An 18,423-nucleotide genomic window follows, 5' to 3' on the forward strand; every position below is an offset into this window, starting at 1 on the left:
ATCACCTTAATAATGTTCATGAGTATTCTGTTGAAAAATAAAACTTGCTTGGTTTTACTGGTAGTATTCTTAATAGGGCTAGCTGAAAAACACTACCATTTGCAGGACTTTTTTTTTTCTTTTTCCATTATGTGGACTGTTGCAGCAATGACAACAATGAAGGATTAGTGGGTAACTGGTACCCTGTTTAATTTCCTGATAGAAAAGAGAAAATTAGCATTTGAGTTATACTTACACACTACATTGGCTTTACTGTATACATAAACAAACAGCAAGGGACAAGATTCTTTCTTACTGGGTAGATCTTTCCATTTTGTCCAGAAACTCTAATTGCTGTTTTCTTATATTAAAATCCCATTTTAAGCTAGTGGTTTCCTGCTTTGTAAATCATATTCCGATACCTTCTAAGCTAATCTGAAGTGTTAATGTGAACTGAGGTCATAGTTGGATGATGGACTGCATTCATAAGATGTGCAGATTACGGGTACGAGCGTACAGCCCTGGCCATTTCTTATGTATAAAGATGACTAAATTTAGATTTAAGTATAGCTTTGCAAAGGGTGGCAATCAGTTCTGTGCAAAATGACTCCTGATGAGGGCTCATTTCAGACATAGCCGTTATTATGGGGGAAAAAAAAAGAAAGTTAAAGAAAAACTACTCCAACTGGCAGGTTTTTCAAAGAATACTTCTGTGCAGACTTAGACACACACCCTCTCCATTTTTCTCTTCCTTATATCTACTAAAACCATTACTAAAATGACAAAAAATTGCTCTTGTTTGAAAGTAGCCATACAGCTGAAAATATAATCATAAAAGGCTACAAAATACCTTTGTTTATTTCAAGCAATTGTCGGAGATGGCTGGTGTGGCGACCCGGCTGGAACGCCCAGGAGGACCGGAGGAGGGCTCGCGACTTCCCCAGACCATGTGGGGGCGACTGCCCTGGTACCTTTTTGGGGGCCATGGGTACAGAGCATTGAAGCTCAACCCTGTAGGGGCCCATGGTCACCGCCAGCAGACACCCCTATGTCTTTGAAGCCCTGGACCTCGGCACTTCCACCACATCTGGAAGTGCTGGGGGAAGAGGAGCAGGGACACCCGGAGTGCTTCCGGGGATGCAGCCAGCACTTCCTCCACACTGGGGCGTGTCGGTGGAAGATTGCCGGAACACACCTGGAGCACATCCAGGGGGGGGATATAAAAGGGGCCGCCTCCCTTCATATAATGGCTGGAGTTGGGAGGGCAGAGGACGAGGTCTCTGGAGGAGGCAAGGAGGCAGCCTGAAGAGTGAAGGCATTGTGTTTTGTGGCCAGGACTTTTGGGGTTGTGGAGCACTTTATTATTGTAAATTTGGAGAATAAACGTGTGGGGGTGATTCAAACATGTCTGCCTGTCAGTGTCCGGGCCAGCGTTCACACAATGTATAAAATAACATGAAAGTTGTTCAATTGTGATCTAAACCGTAAGCAATGTGGTACCTGCTCCATGATTACCAAGTGACACCCATTTTATGAGAAGCTATTAAAAAAATGAGAAGCACTATTCTGAATCTCCCACCAAGTAGTTGGAGAGGTTTGATTAAATTTATAAACCCACGTTAACAAATGTAACTTTAGAGATCTAGACAGGTGCATACGTTGATGTTTATAGCTAACCCAAATTCACCTCAACAAGAGCGCACTGGCTGTAATGTGGTAAAGGAGGATGGACAGATATAACTATTTACAGAATTTAAGGCAAGTATTGTTTGAATTGGTTTAATCGCAGTATGGGGGTCTAACAAGATAACAGCATTTGAGCAAAGAAAAGCCTTTCTTCATGCATAAAACCATAGACAAATGGGATGAATTAACAAGTGTTGGATTTTAAGGACCTTCAAATCACGACTTCATGCTATTTTGGACAATCAAAATAAATTGGATAGATGACCTCACTTGGTCAGATGACCTGTTCTTCACACAAATGTTCTAAATTGCTAACGTTATAAATATTCTCGCTGATCTTTCTCGATGTAAATTCATCAGGAATAGAAAATAGTTTGAGCCTATCCAAAAATCAAACTACTAAGAAGGAATTATTACAAAAGTAAAAAAGAAAAAAATATATATAGGACCTAGCCCAATGCACCAAACCAAAAATATTTGTCTAAGAATCAAATATTGTAAAGCTCTGATGTCAAAATTACTAGAAATATTGCAAAATCTCGTATTTTATCCAAAGTCTTAGACAATCTGGAAGTGTGCAGCGACAGCTATTATTTAGCCTCAACAGTGACCATGACCAGGCTTAACATATTATTAAACAAAACAGTAACCAAAATGGCAGTGTGCCAAGACCCAACATACTTTTAAGTAACTAAAAATGACTTCAAATCAAACCATTAATTTGAGAAGATTTCACCAATAGACAGAAGAAAACCGCACAAAAATACATGAGATATTACTGGTGAACATTATAAAAGAATGTTCTAATTGATAACACTATTATAATATCGGGTACAAGATGTTAACCAAGATTGGATGGAATACCAGTCCATCACTGGGCAGAAACATTGGCACACTAATGTGGCACCCATCAATCTGACACACACATCTTTGGTATTTAGCCCAAACACAGTAGTGTTAAAATTTTCAGCCTTGTCTAAGGTTTCAAATGTGTAGTATAAATATGTGAAAAAAAACTACTATAATCTCAAGTCGCAAATTATAAAACATGATGAGTTAGCACCCGTCAGAGATGGCAGTTCAGCTGCATTGTTGATAGTCATTTTGTAGAGTAAACCAAAAATTCAATCTTTGTGTAATAAGCTCTCCCATATGCAATACTGATGCACATTTTGCTCTTTGTACTAAATGATCCAAATTATATATTTAAAATACAGATGGGAAATCGGTGGTCTAATCACCTACATGTGTTAACTACTTCAGGGACTATCTCTTTTCTACTACACATTAGAACTCGTTACTGTTGTATTTGTACATCTTGAATTTTTTTTAGCAATTACAGAAATATATGTACCCTGTGCTTAACTAATGACTTATCCTTGCTTCACTCAATTTCATTGCATTGCTTTGAGAACATTTCTGTGTTGTGTTTATTCCTTGATACTTTTTAAAGATTGCATCTAATCCCAAAAGAACTGAGCACTAGGAGGTTTTCAGAAGAACACAAATTTCAACTCTGAAATCGAGCTAAATGTGTTTTTTGTTCTGAGTAGTTTGACTACTTTCTAGAATTTTCAAATACACAGCAAAAAATGAAAACTGTTCAGATTGTAACAGAAGTCCTGATAAAACGGGATGGTCATGAAATGCAATGTAACTAAAAAGGAAAGAATGCTCAAAGCAAACTGCAGAGTCCCAATAGAACGACATAAGCTGCCTTTGTGGGTCTGGTTTTCTCCCACTACCTTTGTAACTCTGGTTGAGTTGTACCCAGTCAAAATGGACTGGACCCAAATAATTTAATGAAGGTAAAAAGCACTAATTTAATTGTAAGCCCAATTTAAAAAAAACTAATGTCACGTGGAGAAGTCTTGAAAGAGGAATACCCTCTTCTCCTTTATATCACTCCTAGATAAAATGCAGGCTGAGCCAGTACCCATTCAAATCTAAGCAGATCTTTAGGATTTATTACTTTTTTTTTACTCCAACCTACAGTACTGTTTCAGTAAAAGACAAGTGCAGTGAAAACCAAAAATGCAGTCTACCCTTCGCCTCAACAGACACGTGTAGAATTCACAAGAGAACATCTTTGCTTCTTCCTTCACTCACTCCTGGGTGAATTGCAGGTTACTCTGGTGCCAAATCCATAAAGGATGACCCTTTAGAAGAGTTCTGGAGAATATATATAGAAAATGGTGTGTGTAGGATAAGAGAAGCTGCAGAAGCCCTTCAAAGGTTAATTTTGTCCTTCACAAATCTGGCTATAATAGCTCTAGTTAGATAATGCACAATTAACCTCTTCATGTATAATTTTGTGCCTAAAGAACTTGCCAGATACCATTGATTAAGCCTTAGAGAACAAGTGACATTTAAGAATTAACTGCACATGGTGAAATAGGAAGAGGTAACTTAGACACACACAGATCCACATTATTACACTATCTCCTTTAAAAGGCAGAGATGGAGTGGTTTTATTATGCTTAATTTTGCTAATAATAACTTCAAGCTGCTCTGCCAGTTTTGTGATCATTAGCTGGCCAACATCTGGGCCCAGCGCCAGTTTCAATCTGGCACAACCGTTTTTGTGATGTTAGTGTGCTCTTGTTTCCTTGTGAGAGTGTTATTGTACAGCACAATTACTGTGGGATGGCAAAAAATGTGATAAGCACAGTTGGCAGCAGATGAGCTGATATTAGCATATGGTGGTACATTATAATAGATTGATATCAATATTACAGCTGACACCTGATCAACATTTAGAATTTTTTTTGATATTGTGTTCTGGATGGTAATGTGAGATGCTGGTGCAGTGATTGATTCTATTGCCTCATAGATATAGGAGACGGGGTTGAAATCCTGGGCTCACTTGCTGTTTATGTGATATTTGCATGTGTTCCCCATATCTGTACTCCTCTCACTTTCCAAAGACTTAGGTTAAGTGCCAACATGTAACTGGCCTGGTGGTGGTGTGTTCACGAGTAGATTGGTGTCCAGTGCTGGCACAAGAAAATTTTTCTTATGTTGATTAAGGGATGCTGCTTGGCATTACGGGGGTTTTAGACTATTTTAAGGTTAATGGTGTGCCAAAGGCTTATTTTAGAAATTGATGTAGAAACTAAAAAATTTTTCATAATTCAAAAAAATTTAACATTCTACAATGGACTGGCACCATCAAAAAAACATTAAACAAAAAAACACTATATAACTTCTGCATAATCTTTTTTTTTTGTCATATACTCAACACAGCATGGAGGTATTATAGACATCCCTCATCTTCACACAACTTCTATATTCCAACACAATATGGTCAAATGATAGCAGTATATGGTATAAATCAGACATACCAGTGTTGCAGCTAGTGTTCAGTTTTGCATCAGAGTGGGTGAGACAGGCGGCCTTATTGATTTTTGAATGTGGCATACTAGTTGGTGATATTTATATTAGTTCTAGCATCTCCCAAATAGCTGTTTTCTCGAGAATGATGAATAAAGCAAAAACCTACCAGTGATAGGTAATCTCATGGATAAAGCCAGCTTGTGGGTCAAAGGAGAATGGTGAGAATTGTACAAACTGGCCCAAACCACAGAAATCAAATCTGAATTCAACTTTGGTGTTCAGAATTGGATCTTGGAATGTACCGCTTCTCAAATGAGCTACAACACCTGAAGACCATATCAGTGATCAGTGTTATCTGCAAAAAACAAGTAAGCATGTTTCTAGTGAGAAAAAAAGCATCCAAAATGGTCTGTCGCGAGCTTTTTAAAAAAAAAAAAAAAAAAAAATGCTGGTGCCAACAACATGAGTTCATGGAGCTTTCTGGTTTGGTGTTTACAGAACAGACTGATGGTGGTGTCATGGCATTGGGAATGTTTTCCTGGCACACATTAGGACCACTGATGCCCTCTGAAGAACATCCAAATGGCAAGACATATCTTGGTCAGGGAAGTTGTTTTAGATCATTCCTTCATGGTTACAATTTATTAATTCTTCCAATGAGAACACATGCAACATCATATTGTACGTTATCACAAGGTAGATATGTATAGTTAGCAAGTGGTTCTAAAAACACAGCAGCATAGCATCATCTGTGCCATTTCTAAGTTTTTATCCTGGGGCTTTCCCTCAAACCCCAGCCCTTTGGCCATGTCCCAGGTTATAATTACTTCAGTAGCCTACACATTTCTCAGCTCTCAACCATGCTGTGGACCTTTTAGGATCAGGTGGAAAGGACTGTTCACAGCAGTTCTGTGCCGCCACCCATTTTTTAGCAACTATGAAATGCCACATAGAATGGTATTCACGATAAATGCATCCAACATCTTGTAAAACCAAAAAAAGGCACAGCACATTACTTGGTAGGTGTACCGAATAAACTGTGAGCTCAGTGTATAATACAATATCCTCCTAGCCTTCTTAATTGCTTCTGTACACTGTCTGATTATGAACATCGATGAATGGTGTATGGCCCCAGAGTTATTGTATGATGTACTTTCTATTTTCAGGAACCACTCATTTTGCAATAAAATTTTACATTTTTATTTTGTGTCACTTGCTTTGTACCCAGCCGCCACCCACAACAAAGAATGGAATTAATCCTGGTTGAAAATTATACAAAACTAGGAGGCTTCGCCCCCTGCTCACCAACCCCCTCGGCCTGTGCTATGCACCAGCCACTTTGTGTCTCTGCCGTTTTCATATGTGGATTTCACCTTCACCAAACAACAAATCTTTTAATTCTTGCGGATATGCAGAAACACTGCTTTTCCCTGATGGCAACACGAATTAGACGATCTGCAATTCTTTGACTTCAAGTTTAAATCCGAACAATATGTATTTGATCTCTTTTCGTTGTTATTTCACAGAGTAATAATTTACGTTTGTTTGCGCTAATGCGATCTTTACTATCATTTTTTTGAAATTTTCGAATTTTAGTACTTTCATTATCTCTAACCTGCTCTGCATGTGTATCGCGGCAACATTTTAAAATTCTTTACGACGTTCTGCTTTGTCATGTACTTTTTGTACCAAGAGATTTAACCATGCAGAGGGCCGGAAATAGAAGACAAAGTCTTGTCTCGTGGGACGTGAAAGTATCTCTCTGAAAAAGTCACGTCTTGTTCCAGGATCATTTATTATAATAGAGAGATACGTTTATGATAGTAAACATTTAACAGTGAATGCTTCTCATTGAACTTTGTATCCATCCATTTTCTTTAACCCACTTATCCAGGGCCTGGTTACAGCCAGCTGGAGGCTATCCCAGCAATCATTGGGTGGAAGGCAGGAACAACACCTGGACAGTGCGCCAAACATTTTGTTAGACTTTTGTTATTGGGTGTCACAAACACATCACTAACTTTATCCTCGTTAGTTTGGGTTATACAGGACCACCATCTTGAAGCATAATGTGAACATTCAACCCGTGTTTGATGGGCTGTGGCATAAAACATAGGTCCCCACGGGGCTAACTATCTTCACTGTTCCATTTAAATTTGGTTTTGTCATCATTATCGTGGCCCATGCTCATTTTCAAAACCGATGATGACCTGGATGAACATCTGTTTTGTCATTGGGAATTGTGTGACTTTTACTGGAATGTTTTCATCAATCTATTGTAACGATCTGTGTTGTTCAGGTGTAGTCCCAGTGGATAGCACAAAAAGGAAGGTGTGATTTTAAAAAAAAAAAACTAGCAAAAGAATGTTTTGTGATCATTTGATATATCTGAAGAGGCTTCTCAACTAAGTATTTATTTCAAAATATATTACTATATATTCATTTTTTTTTTCTAAATCTATTGGTTGCTTTTGTTTCACATGCATTTGTAAGGTATGGCTGAGTTAAGGCTACCAGCTTTTTATGGCAAGATATTCCTGTTGTAGGCCATAGTCTAGCACTGCTACAACAACAACAACATTTATTTATATAGCACATTTTCATACAAACAGTAGCTCAAAGTGCTTTACATAATAAAGAATAGAAAAATAAAAGACACAATAAGAAAACAAAATAAATCAACATTAATTAACATCGAATTAGAGTAAGGTTCAATGGCCAAGGGGGACAGAAAAAACAAAAAAACTCCAGACGGCTGGAGAAAAAATAAATAAAAAATAACTACTACTGCTTCCATTCTGTCCGGGGCTTGTTCCTACCATGAGTTCAACATTACTATCCCATCTCTGGGCTCCTGTGAAACTAAAGGTTCAGAAAAATAAAGTGATGGATGTTGTCAGTAGGAGAGTCAGGGGCTGATTACAGACACGACACTTGAATCCACTTCTTTGCAGCTGATACTGGTCTGTTTTGTCTGAACCCTAACTAAGGGATGTAGGCAGCTGTTTCTGTACCATTCACAACTATATTTATTTTGAAGGATGCTATAAAAGAAATTAAAGAGTAATTGAGATTTCTGGGTAATGTGGGCTGGTGTGATTTATTTTTTTATTTATTTATTTTTTTTAATAGTATCCAATTAACAGTAAACACTAAGGTGTTATTAGCAATACTCCCACCAGAGGAAGAGCTAATTATGTATTCCGCAAAGAACAACTGCTTTCAAATATTTAAAAATGTGTATTATAACAATCGAGGTGAGATGCACAGCTCACAGTGTAATACAAAGATACCTGACATTGAGTGTGCTGTCCAGAAATTCTAGGACAGTAGGTTAAAGGGTGACATGGCATTGAAAAGAAAGAATGATACCCTAATTGAGAACTCGATAAGCTGAAAACTGCTGGCGTGTTATGATATCAAGTATGTGTAGTGGCAGGTATGGGTCACTAGTGATTACCTCCACTTCTGACTGACGTGCATTATTGAGGGCCTAGACTGGGCCTGTAAATAGCATTACATTTCTGACATTGTTGGTGGACTATAAGTTTTTACGGCATTTAGTTCCATTTATTTTTGTTTAGTGCCCTTCACTAAGTGAAATCGCAAGAGTGCTGCAACAAATTCACAGGGAAATGCAATTACGGACTTTACAAATTTCTATTTACATAATGCATAGGCTTAATGACACAGTTTTGTTCAATCACACAGGACAACCAAGCAGTTCTGAACCGATTACCATAAATTGAAACTAACATTATCAGTCCATTGACATACTGCATGGGTTGATATGACCATCCATTTAAAATATTCACACTAAAGTCAAGACTTGAGGCAGCATGGTGTTACAGTAGTTAGTGTTGTCCGTGTCTAGGGTTTGAATGTTCTCCTTGGTGAGTCTTGATATTCTCTCTGCATCTGTAAGTGGGTTTCAGATGGATATGAGATTGAAGACCTTATAATGCAAAGACAAGTAATGTGCAATGTATAATTCTCCCACTGTGCACACAGCAATCTTTAGTTCCCGTTTAATACCTGCACTCTGGCTGGGGTCATGTATCCATTATCAGTGGATCTAGAAAAAGTCACATAAACGGAGAAACAAATAATGGGAACTGGGAAACTAAAAATTCCAGAATGGCACAATCAATTTTATAGTGTTCATTTTTCCTTCAATTGAGGACTCATTGACATTTTGCCAAGTGACATTCATGTTTCTGTCTTTTTCATTAGTTTATCTGGTAAAGTTAATGGTGTGAGGTCTTGGGTGTGAAACACTTTTAACTTGTCAAATTTTTAAGGTCTATAAATGTGGCTCCTTAATCTGGAGCCACTGCTTGAAATACCGGTAGCCACATAATGGAATTAGAAAACAAAAAAAGTATTGGTATCTGTTTTAAGAGTTTTACTTGGTATACTAGTTATGAAAACACATCGTCTTTAATAAAACCCCTGTGTGCGTCCAGGTGTCAGTGTGTGTGTCTTCTGGTGAAGTGCGCATGCGCGGGGCACGGTTCGATGTGCACGGCACCGTGGACGCACACAGTGAAAGCCATAGCCGCAGCCGCGCATGATAAGCAAATAAAGGACATCATTGGCGGGGAGAGTGTTGATTGGGTAGTTGCGGCCACGCACGTAAAATCCATTGCTGGGGAGATGCCACACATACTGCCCCGGGCATGTTTACTAACTAACTATCTACTAACAACATGCCACCCCAAAAAAAAGAGCGCGTCAAGTAGGACAAAGACACAGACACTCAAATCGTAAATAAGCAACATCTCCTGGAAGAACGGTCAGCTCAGCAAGTAAACATCAACATAAAGGCTGAAAGACAAAGAAAAATACGAACAAATAGATCGATTGAAGAAAAAGAAAATTAGCGTCAGAATATTCCCCGTACACCCTGCCCAGGATTGGTTCCTGCCTTGTGCCCTGTGTTGGCTGGGATTGGCTCCAGCAGACCCCCGTGACCCTGTCTTCGGATTCAGCGGGTTAGGAAATGGATGGATGGATATTCCCCGTATTGATTTGGCTCCATCCTCTACTAATTTACCTTAAGAAGGCGACAATTTCCAGTTACATTAGCTTTTGCCATAACAATTAATAAAGCTCAAGGGCAAACCTTAGAAAAAGTTGCCATTTACTTGCCAGAACCAGTATTCAGCCACGATATGTTGCATTATCAAGTTAGAAGTTTTACAGATGATGTTGTTGTCAACGTTGTAGATGGTCCTGAACAAGGCAAACTGTTGCCAAACTCAGAGTATTTACAAAAAATGTTGTCTATAATGAAATTATTATTTTACTTTAGGCTTCTTGCAAAAATATTTTTAACAAAAAAAAATGAAGACAACAGACAGAATGAGGTCAAGGTCCCTTGCCATTTAATATAGACTGTTCCTACTAATGTTTATGCAATACTGTTCTAGCGCCCATTATTGTAACGGGCTTAATGTCTAGTTTCAATATAATCCAGAGCAAGACTGCTTTCTAAGTATCATGCAATTGCATACGGAAAAGTAGTCAATATGGTCATTTTTCTCTGTGAATGTCAGTCACAACAAAAAAGCAGTAGGCAACACGTATTGTATAAAATATCTTGTGTGGCAGAAGTAGGCTATAAACGTATAAATCAACAAAATTAATTAGTCCTCTACAAAGATCTTGACTCCACAGGTGCACTGCCTACCTCAGAGCTGATGTAGAAAAATTGCCTTTGCGTGCATCACATCCCACTGCTCCTTTTTACAGTTGAGCTGTTATTTGGAAAAGTTAAGATGTCAAGTCAAACTACACTGGAAGCAAAATCCATTACTCTAATATTTTATAGTAGTATAGCAGGCTTCTATTTACAACAACAACAAAAGAAATAAAATACAATTGAGTGTGCTGCTCTGATTTTGTTTCTGAAGCTAAAGCATCCAAATAACAGTACAACAAAGAATAGCAGTGTATAAAGAAAAGAAAATTGCTTCATTTAAAATAGTTAGTGTTCATTTAAACAGTCAGTTTATACAAAAGCATGGTTGCAATTTTAGTGTACAAAAACTTCAGAAAAGATAATTGGAATTAATTAATATTGGCCTCGCTCGGCAGAAATGACACAGGAAAGGTTAAATACAGTATCCGTATCAACTCTGAATTCATAAATGAACTTGGGGAGCCACCTAGGTCTGAGTTATTTTCAGCCTATAATTAGTAAAGAGCCAGCGACGTGAGTGAAATTGAATTTACAGTGAAAATTTGTGTTTGGCTTAGCAAACAAATTACGATGCTGTCTTTTCTTGCTCAACTGGAAGGATTTTAGCCCACCTCTTTTAAGTCAGTGGGTAACGGATGACTATTTGAAACTGGGAAAAAAAAAATCATATTCTCACTTAGAGGATCTGTGCAAAATTGTTTTTAAAACCTGGGAGGATCTAATCAATAACATTTTGGAATAAGAATTTAAATTGGGGGGGGAAAGGATTTTCTACCCCCGCCTTTTTTTTTTTTTTTCTCCCCAATTTTTAGTTTTACTCTGTTGGCCTAGTTCTCTTTCTCATAGATGGGCGCTGATTTGAACTTAGATTTGTCAAGTTTGACATGCTTGTATGGAATGTTACTTGATTTTAATAAATTCATTAAAATGTTTATATATAAAAAAAAAAAAAGTAAAGCGCCAGCAACTGAAGTGAAATTGAATTTACAGTGAAAATGTGTTTGTGTCTTTGCAAAAAAATTATGATACTATGTCTTTTCATGACTAGTGAAATTTGTACTAATGTCCCATTGTGCTTGGTATATTGTTGAAATGGGTGGCAAAGGAGTGAGCAAACAGAACTTTAGCAGTTACAGGAAAAGCACTCAACCTTTATTCAGCAACAGAGCCTTAACTCAGATTTGCAGCAAAGCAGATACCTTCCTAGTTGTCTCTGTTACAGTAATTCCAATTCTTGAGTTTAAAAGAACTACTAGATGTGCTCCTCAAGGGAACTAACTTGAAAAGAGAGTAGAAGGGGGGACCGAATCGGTTACAGTCTACATAGGACAAGAGAGAACTTTTGGCTTTTAAAGACTCTTAGTGAAAAGTCAAGCAAAATGACATCTTCTATTGGCTAACTAAAAAGATTATAATATGCAAGCTTTCGAGGCGACTCGGGCCCCTTCAGGCAAGATGTTACCTGAAGAAGGGACCGGAGTTGCTTCAAAAGCTTGTATATTGTAATCTTTTTAGTTAGTCAATAAAAAGTGTCATTTTGCTCGACTTTTCACTACGTTCATAATGGCTAACACGGTACAACACCCTAGTACTATAGACTTTTAATAATGTGTGAAGATTGCTTTACACAGTAAAGCAGCAGCTGAACCGACAATTGCCTTCCTGAGTGTGTGTTTCTTCAGCATTGGAACATCGTCTGAAAGGGTGTTTGGCAATCGGAGGGTGTGTTTCTTAAGAAAATTGTCAGAGTGTTGTCCCTGCATGTGTGGTGGCTGAAGCTGTGCCAAGGTCGCATTATATTGAAAGGTTCTTCTTCCTATATTTTCGTCTCATCTAAAACCGTGTGGCAGTGGGGGGGAACTGCAATTCCCATCAGGCAGAAGGTGTGTACTGAAGCCTGATGGGAGGATGCCCTTATCAGTGCACATGAAGCTTTGAGCCCATGGGATCTCATCTAAGACTGCATGCACAGCTTTTTCTCCTCAACTAATTTAAAAAGCAATTTCATATATGCATCCAAATGAGGTGTACAGTGTGGCAAACCTGTCAAAAATAACGTTTCTTTTTGTCCTCCAAAAAACCTTTAAAACTCCAAAACACATTTTCTTTTTGTAATTTTTATGGTTGCAAGCTAATCGTCAATTTCGTAAAACTGGGCTGTTTCAAAAAAACACTATCTTACACTTGTGGCCAAAAGTTTTGAGAATGACACAAATATTAATTTTCGCAAAGTTTGTTGCCTCAGTTTTTATGATGGCCATTTGCATATACTCCAGAATGTTATAAGGAGTGATCAGATGAATTGCAATTAATTGCAAACTCCCTCTTTGACATGAAAATGAACTTAATCCCAAAAAACCCATTTCCACTGCATTTCAGCCTTGTGACAAAAGGACCTGCTGACATCATTTCAACAATCCTCTCGTTAACTCCGGACCGGGCTAGAGATCACTCCATCATGCTGATTGAGTTAGAATAGAGAGGTTCAATTTTTGTGAAGAAGGCTTCAGGACACCCAAGAAAGTCCAGCAAGCACCAGGACTATCTGCTAAAGTTGATTCAGCTGCCAGATTGGGGCAACAACAGAAATTGAAAGCAGGCTGGTGTGAGTGCATCTGCACGCACAGTGAGGTGAAGACTTTTGGAGGATGGCCTGGTGTCAAGAAGAGCAGCAAAGAAGCCACTACTCTCCAAAAATAACATCAGGGACAGACCGATATTCTGCAAAAGGTACAGGGATTGGATTGCTGAGAACTGGGGTAAAGTCATTTTCTATGATGAATCCCCTTTCCAATTGTTTGGGGCATCCAGAAAAAAAGATTGTCTGTAGAAGGAAAGCTGAACGCTACCATCAGCCCTGTGTCATGCCAACAGTAAAGTATCCTGAGACCATTCATGTGTGGGGTTGCTTCTCAGCCAAGGGAATGGGCTCACTCACAATTTTGCCTAAGAACACTGCCAGGAATAAAGAATGGTACCAAATCATCCTCGGAGAGCAACTTCTTCCAACCATACAAGAACAGTTTGGTGACGAACAATGCCTTTTCCAGCATAGTGGAGCACTGAGCCATAAGGCAAAAGTGATAACTAAGTGGCTCTGGGAACATCGAAATTTTGGGTCCATGGCCAGAAAACTCCCCAGACCTTAATCCCATTAAGAACTTGTGGTCAATCCTCAAGAGGCAGGTGGAAAAAACAAAAACCCACAAATTCTGACAAATTCCAAGCATTGATTATGCAAGAATGGGCTGCCATTAGTCAGGATTTGGCCCCGAAGTTGATTGACAGCATGGCAGGGCAAATTGCAGAGGTCTTGAAAAAGAAGGGCCAACACTGCAAATATTGACTCTTTGTATAAACTTAATGCAAATGTCAATAAAAGCCTTTGATACTTATGAAATGCTTGTAATTATAGTTCAGTATAACAGAAACATCTGACAAAAAGATCTTAAAACAATGAAGCAGCAAACTTTGTGAAAACCAATACTTGTGTCATTCTCAAGACTTTTGGCCATGACTGTATTTTGTGATGTTATATTTCACACAACCTAGGGCAGGACGTTTGTGCTGCCAGACAAAGACCGCGGCAGCTTGGTGTGTGTTGGTTAAGCATTAAAATAGAAATTTAATTTCGCCGTAAACAGTTGGCAGTAACGCTGAAGTTAATTGATGACATTGCATTTCGTAATCAAAGCAAAACCTATATTTTTAAAAAAGCTGACACAGTTGTACGCATGCATATCATTATTAAGAACACTAGAAATAAGATACATAATGAAATGCAATTTTTTAAGCACTTGGCAAGTTGCTGTTTCAACACTTATTCAAGTCCATTTTATGATTAGGCAGTTAGAATTTTAGGCTTTGGTTCCAATGCAGTATTGTGACGTGTAGCTATTATAAATAAACATTGAATAAATCAACTTTGAATCATCTGTATAACATTATTGTTAGAAAAAATGGGACAAGAACAGGCCATTCAGCCCAACAAGCTCATCCATCCTGTTCACTTAGATGGTCCAAGTACAGAGACCTGCAGTAATGCCCATGAACACCAGTCCCCTCGGCACTTTCATCAACTGTTGATGTTTTCCAAAGTCTAAATCAGTGCATCCATATTTTTATTATATTTAGAGATTTTCGCCCCCCAACTTGGAGCCTGCACATTGGGGTTTATCCCGGTGGGCGAGAGGGTAGCCTCCCTCCATCTTCGGGTGGGGGGATGGGTCCTAACATATGCGCCGAACAGCAGTTTGGAGTACCCACCCTTTTTGGAGTCCCTGCTAGAGGGCATACCTTCTGGGGACTCCCTCGTACTGCTAGGAGACTTCAATGTTCACGTGGGCAATGACAGTGAGACCTGGAAGGGCATGATTGGAAGGAATGCGCCCCCCCCCATTAACCCCACCCCCCCGATGATCGAGGAGATTCTGGTCCACCGTCCGACGTCTCGGGAGGGGGAAGCAGTGCAGTGTCAACTCGGGACGTTGTGGGTCGGTGGGGGGAGTACTTCGAAGAAGACCTCAATCCCACTAACATGCCTTCCAATGAGGAAGCAGAACCTGGGGACTCAGAGGTGGGCTCCCCCATCTCTGGGGCTGAGGTTACCGAGGTGGTCAAAAAAAACTCCTTGGTGGCAGGACCCTGGGGGTGGATGAGATACGCCCGGAGTTCCTCAAGGCTCTGGAAGTTGTAGGACTGTCTTGGTTGACATGTCTCTGCAGCATCGTATGGACATTGGGGACAGTGCCTCTGGATTGGCAGACCGGGGTGGTGGTCCCCCTCTTCAAAAAGGGGGACGGGAGGGTGTGTTCCAACTACAGAGGGATCACACTCCTGGAAAAGTCTATTCGGGGGTACTGGAGAGAAGGGTCCTTCGGATAATGGAAACTCGGATTCGGGAGGAACAGTGTGGTTTTCGTCCTGGTCGTGGGGTACCGGACCCCTGATAAGATGTGTTCAGTCCCTGTACACCCAGTGTCAGAGCTTGGTCCGCATTGCCGGCAGTAAGTCCAGCCCGTTTCCAGTGAGAGTTGGACTCCGCCAGGGTTGCCCTTTGTCACCAATTCTGTTCATAACTTTTATGGACAGAATTTCTAGGCGCAGCCAGGGTGTTGAGGTGGTCCAGTTTGGTGGACTCAGGATTGGGTCACTGCTTTTTGCAGATGATGTTGTCCTGTTTGCTTCATCAGGCCATGATCTTCAGCTCTCTCTGAATCGGTTCGCAGCTGAGTGTGAAGTGGCTGGGATGGGAATCAGCACTTCCAAATCCGAGACCATGGTCCTCAGCCGGAAAAGGGTGGAGTGCCCTCTCAGGGTTGGGAGAGAGATCCTGCCCCAAGTAGAGGAGTTCAAGTATCTCAGGGTCTTGTTCACGAGTGGGGGAAGAATGGAGCATGAGATGACAGGTGGATCGGTGCGGCATCTGCAGTGATGCGGGCTCTGCATCGGTCTGTCGTGGAGAAAAAGGAGCTGAGCCGTAAGGCAAAGCTCTCAATTTAACAGTCGATCTACGTTCCTACCCTCACCTATGGTCATGAGCTATGGGTAGTAGTGACCGAAAGAACAAGATCGCGATTACAAGCGGATGAAATGAGTTTCCTCTGCAGGGTGTCCGGGCTTTCCCTTAAAAATAAGGTGAGAAGCTCAGTCATCTGGGAGGAGCTCAGAGTAGAACCGCTGCTCATCCGCATCGAGAGGAGTTGGATGAGGTGCCTCGGGCATCTGATCTGGATGCCTCCCTGGTGAGGTGTTCCAGGCACGTTCAACTGCGAGGAGGCCATGCGGAAGACCCAGGACACGCTGGAGGGACTATGTCTCCCGGCTGGCCTGGGAACGCCTCCGGATTCTCCCGGAAGAGCTAGAAGAAGTGGCCGGGGACAGGGAAGTCTGGGCCACTCTGCTCAAGCTGCTGCCCCCGCGACCTGACCTCAGATAAGCGGAAGAGGATGGATGGATGGATGGATTTTTGGAATGTATTCTACATCTTGGAGACCACATTTTCTTTCCATTCAGCTACTTTGCTTATTCAGAGTGTTCATAATTGTGTAAAGGTTCCGCACAGCACTCCCATCCTCCAGTCAAGGATGTCTCACATTAAATATGGGAGAATACTGCTTTTTGCTGAGGAGTCAGAGAGAGTTGTAGCTTTATAATTATGTTCAGTGTTTCTTTGACCTGAGGTGTTTGCAGTTATGGCAACCTGAGCAATTTGTTAAATAATAGCATGTGAGAGAATGCACAGTTTCCCCTCAAAGAACAAAAGGTGAACACTAAAGATGGAATCATTTAATGATTACGGTAATGCCAAACCACTGTGTGTGCATGCACAAACACTATACATGTCTAAGGAAATATTTTTTACGTACTTAATTTTACGTTATAAAAATATTGATAACAACTTGCTACACTTTTTCCGTACCATTTATGCAGATTCATTAATCTGGTTGAGGGTTGCAAGAACCTGGAGATGTGACTTATCACTTGACTAGTGTGCTGCTCTGTCGCTGGGCACAGACTTTACCCAATGTGTGGAATTATTTCTAACATTTAACTTGATCATTGAACATGATCTTTTGCAATTTAATGAATTTGTTAAATAATATATTGCACTGTGTTTGTTCCTTTTTGGAAGTTCTTTTTGCCCAATTAATAATACTTTTAAGGATGAAAAATTTCTTATCAGTTACTTGCCCATATATTTTCATGTAATACTAGTACACTTCTTTGTTTGCATTCCTTTTTGGTTTCTGTTTTTAATTTTTCTGGCTGGTTAAACTGTGATGCATTCACATGGACTAATGTGTTTGTTTTTTCTTTCACGTGATTGTTGTATTTATCATAAAGAACAATAAACATGTGCCACACCAAATTCAAATAATGTCACAGAAAAGCTGCAAGTTTGTGCATCATAGCCCACATTTGGGAGATTGGCTGGCAGATTTTGCTTCTTAGGCTCATTGTACTCTGCTTTTTATTTAAAGCAGACTCATAATCCCAAGAACGGTGTTAAAGAGCTCCAGTAAAGTTTGCACTGGGTGCCCGAGGAAACGTGCCAGGGCAGATGTGCACTTCCAGGAGCTGCTCTTTTCAGGTTCCCTAGTGCCATTATGCCACTTTCTTCACCAGAATTAAAAACTTGCAGCCCACTGACAGTCGTATATTCAATCGAGTCCAGTTTTTATTGCCCCAAAAGGGAAATTTGGTTTGTCAGCTGGTTTCACACAGAGATCACGACAAAGCATTAAAAACAAATCAATGAAGAGCACAGCTATCAAACAAACTTAGTACAAATAAAGTGTAGCATTGAGCATAATACTTGTAGTAAAACATTAGGACAAATGTGTCAGACATAAAATGCATGCATCAGTGGTTAGGATTTGTAAATGCAATGAAATGTATTTAAAAGTAGTATGTTAGTTTATCTTGGTATCGAAAGTCTGTCTTCCACAATTTACACTTAGCAAAGCAATCCATTTACTACAGTGTGATGGCATGATTGTCCTGCAGTAGACTTGTGTTCTGTCCAGGGTTGGCTTCTGTCTTGTGACCAATGTTCCCTGGATGAGTTCTGTCTTCTCATGACTTTGCTGCGGAGAAATAAGTGGATTCAAAAAATGGATGGATAGCTGGATTATATCTACTCATTCGATATTTATCAAATACCAGGTCTGTTTCTTACCAAACAAAATGGAGTTCAGCTTTTTTTGGTATATTTA

General features: G+C 39.9%; 1 protein-coding gene across 1 annotated transcript in view; it reads left to right on the forward strand.

The window, feature by feature from the left end:
- chst11 (carbohydrate (chondroitin 4) sulfotransferase 11) overlaps positions 1 to 18,423 on the forward strand; it is a 261,706-nt gene that overhangs the window by 137,499 nt on the left and 105,784 nt on the right.

This window comes from Polypterus senegalus, chromosome 8, assembly GCF_016835505.1.
Source record: "Polypterus senegalus isolate Bchr_013 chromosome 8, ASM1683550v1, whole genome shotgun sequence".
NCBI lineage: Eukaryota > Metazoa > Chordata > Cladistia > Polypteriformes > Polypteridae > Polypterus > Polypterus senegalus.